General features: G+C 37.5%; 1 non-coding gene across 1 annotated transcript; it reads right to left on the bottom strand.

The window, feature by feature from the left end:
• Positions 1–278: 278 nt before the first annotated feature.
• LOC145141567 (small nucleolar RNA R71) lies at positions 279–385 on the bottom strand. Its single transcript, XR_013722762.1, has one exon. It is a non-coding gene; the product is annotated as a small nucleolar RNA R71 (small nucleolar RNA).
• Between the last annotated feature and the right edge of the window lie 3,252 nt (positions 386–3,637).

Here is a 3,637-nt window from a genome sequence, read left to right as displayed (position 1 = left end):
AGCTGAAGGGGCACATCTTGAATGCACTGAAGGATATCCCATTTTATGGGAAGGATCATGAGGATGCTTTCAAGCATCTCGATGAAGTCAATGACATTGCGGATTACTTCAATGTCCCAAATGTCAATAGAAACACCGTCTTGCTCAGGATGCTGCCCATTACTTTTAAGGGAGCTACTAAAGAATGGTTAAAATCACTTCCACCGGGTACGATCACCACTTGGGCTCAAATGCGTGAGCAGTTTCTTGACCAATTTTGCCCACCATCCAAGATAGCTAAACTCAAGAAGGCAATAGCCAACTTTGAACAACAACCGGGGGAGTCATTATACGAAGCATGAGAGCGTTACAAAGGCTTGATCAGAAATTTCCCTCAACATGATCTTAATGTTCAACAAGAGATGTCAATCTTTGTAACGCCCGTAGATCCGGGCTAGTCAACTTAGAGGCAATGAGTGTCGAAAACGAATTTTCGGCAAAAGATTATTTATAATAAATAATCTTAACCAAGTTGTAGAATATTTCTCAAGGTTTCCGTACATATAAAGAACTCCGAATTCCGAGTTATAACGAAGAAGTTATGGCTCGTCGAAGTTTTACGGCAAAACCGGCACGGCACCGGGAAGCGTAAATAGTGAATTTACGATGGAGCGAATTTTAGCCTTAGTGATCTAAACAAAAGTCGTAGAAAACGTTAAACCGAGAGCGTCCATAAAAAGAACGCCCAAATCTGACTTCGTATGAGGAAGTTATGATTTTTCGAAGTTTCGGCTTAGTAGTGTACAGCCCGAAACTCGAATTTTAGTTCGAGCGGTTTTTGGCTTACGCGACCTAAATGAGAGTTGAAGATCTCATTAATAGGAACTCAATGGTAAAAAGACAGACAGAAACGGAGCTCGTATGCGAAAGTTATGGACGAAGCTTAGTCTCTACTTTTCGAGCGCGGCGAATTCGATACAGTTTTGTAAATCCGAGATAGAATGAGAATTAGCCAACGAGGTCTAAATGAGAGTTGAAGATTTCATTAATAGGAACTCAACGGTAAAAAGACAGACAAAAACGGAGCTCGTATGCGAAAGTTACGGACGAAGCTTGGAGACTACTTTACTATACAATTCCTATAAATAAGAGATGAACTCTTCATAATTTCCTCACACCTTCAAACCTTTCTTTCTCTCTCTAACTTCTCTCTAACCTCCCTAAACCCCTCCCAAGTCTAGGGAACCTCCCTAGCACGAGAAGAAAGCCCCGGAGCGCCCGACGGCTCCGAGAAGAAAAGCTTTCGGCTCGGAAACGCTGCTCCAGCGAAGCCCGATTTTTAATAAAAACTTGCTCTAAGTGAGCTACGCCTACGCTATTTTTAATATAACTTCTAATTAATTATAGTAACATTATTAGGACCTTAAAACAATTATTTGCGATATTATGATGAGTTATATAAGAGTGTTGTTTAACGCTTATATAATAATAATAATAATAATAATAATAATAATAATAATAATAATAATAATAATAATAATAGCTACACTATTAATTAGTCACGGTTAACGTTAGACTAAACCCTAGTGGTATTGATACTAGGTTTTGTTGAAGGAAATTGTTTTAAGAGTAACGAAGCGCTGTCTGAGTTTGGAATCATCACTTTAACAGGTGAGTGCATGGTCCCTTTCATCTTACACATAGATATGAAGTATTTTATATAAATTACGTGCTATGTGTGCATATTATCTGAATACTTGCTGTCTATGATGGATGAATGATTTTATACATGTTTTAAATGATTTAAATATATATTTATTTTATATCTACAAATACGTTGGTATAAAACATGGGTAGATGAAATAGTTTGTGTGTGATGAAATAAAATGATGAGAGATAGGTGATGATAGTTAGGTGATTGATAGGTGATGATGAATCGGTGATGTAGGATGAAAGATAATATAACCTTGTCCGACAATTCGGAGATGTAGTCATCTACTAGAGTATAGATGGCGACCACGGAATATTCTAGACAACCCGTGGAAACACCAGCAGACTTATAACCTGTAGGTGATGAATTACGAGTCCAGGTGATGTGGTGACTGTATATTCATGCGATGATACTCTAACCCTTACTATGAATTACGAGTTCAGGCGACGTTGTAACTACGTATTCATGCCTTAGGAACGAGCATATAAGGAAATGTGAGGTAGAAAGATGAGAGGTAAATATGATATAGGAGATGACCCTTAAGATAATTCTTTAAGGAATATTAAAGAAGATAACGGGGATGGGTAATCGGGTTGATTGTTTGATGTTTAAATATAATAATTATATTATTGTGGGTTGAAAACCCTATGTACTCACCAGGTTTCCCAACCTGACCCACTCCAGCTTATTTGTATCACAGGTGTCGATACGAAGCTACTTTGCACTGAGAGATTTAAAAGAGATGTAGATCACTAGTGTAAATGAATGTAAGTTCTGTTTATGCTTATGTTTCTGTATTGACGATGACATCGCAAATGTTTTAAATGAATAAAAATACATTTCTTCGGAAATGCTTTGATAACGTATTTATCATGTTTTTCTGGGAACAAATTCCACAACATTTTTATTAAAAGAAGTACTCTGATTTTTATAAAGCATAAACAAAAATCGGTCTTTTCTGGCCGTGAAAATGGGGATGTCGCAGTTGGTATCAGAGCATTAGTTTAAGCGAACTAGGAATATGGATTTATTTCTAGACTTAAACTTAGAATGCTAAGCAATGATGGTGAGGAGTGTGTCTAATAAATTTTAGGAAAGTACACCTAAATAGACACGAGCACTAGCTCATTTAGGGAAGATGCCTAAATTGCTTTATGTGCTAAATGATTGTGATGTTTTATGATGTTATCGTTTGATCGGATCTATGGTCTGTTGCCGACCGGATCTGGAAATTTTATGTGTTCAGATTTCTAAACGTTTGATTACGGTATTAGAACTGGCATGTAACTTTCGGAGTAATAAGGAGGATTACACGTCTAAATCTTCTCTATCTATATTCTCGTCTCAATGCACTGAATGCATGCTTCCGTGAAAATAACGTCATGGTGAAGACTCATAGAGAATTGAGTAAATAAAGGGAATGAAAAGTCTTATGATAGTGAATGACACCTATCGAAAGATATCGTAAGAGTGGTATCTTGCCTTTAGAATATGTCAGGCAGTACGTTTAGAGGAGTATGGTACGTCCGAAGTACACCTTCGATTGGCGGGATGATGGAATGATTGGTGTAATTCCCGAAGTTTTCCCATCGTATGGCATTTCCACCACCAACCGAGTTGAAGCAGAATTGATGATTGAAGATACGCATGGAGGAAGTCCTAGTAGAGTCTAGGGAAAAATTATATGATTGTTTGGACACATTTGTATGTGTTAAAATTGTTTTTGTGATAATAACTTGGAGAACTGCGAGACAATACTTGGGACGAGTATGAGTAAGTGTGAATGGTAGTAGAGGCCTATACTACCGGAAGCACAAGACTCACGCTTGGATCAGGGAAAGTCACAAGGTTACCAAGAAGCTAGTAATTGATTTCGTTTTATTCGAGTATGTCGTTACCATCGAAGATGATTGTTATTCCGACCCTAGTGGTCATATCAAATTAAGT

Source organism: Lactuca virosa, chromosome 9, assembly GCF_052849685.1.
Source record: "Lactuca virosa cultivar CGN04683 chromosome 9, Lactuca_virosa_CGN04683_v6, whole genome shotgun sequence".
NCBI lineage: Eukaryota > Viridiplantae > Streptophyta > Magnoliopsida > Asterales > Asteraceae > Lactuca > Lactuca virosa.
Note: the sequence above shows the minus strand (reverse complement) of the source record. Positions and strands in the feature narration are given on the sequence as shown.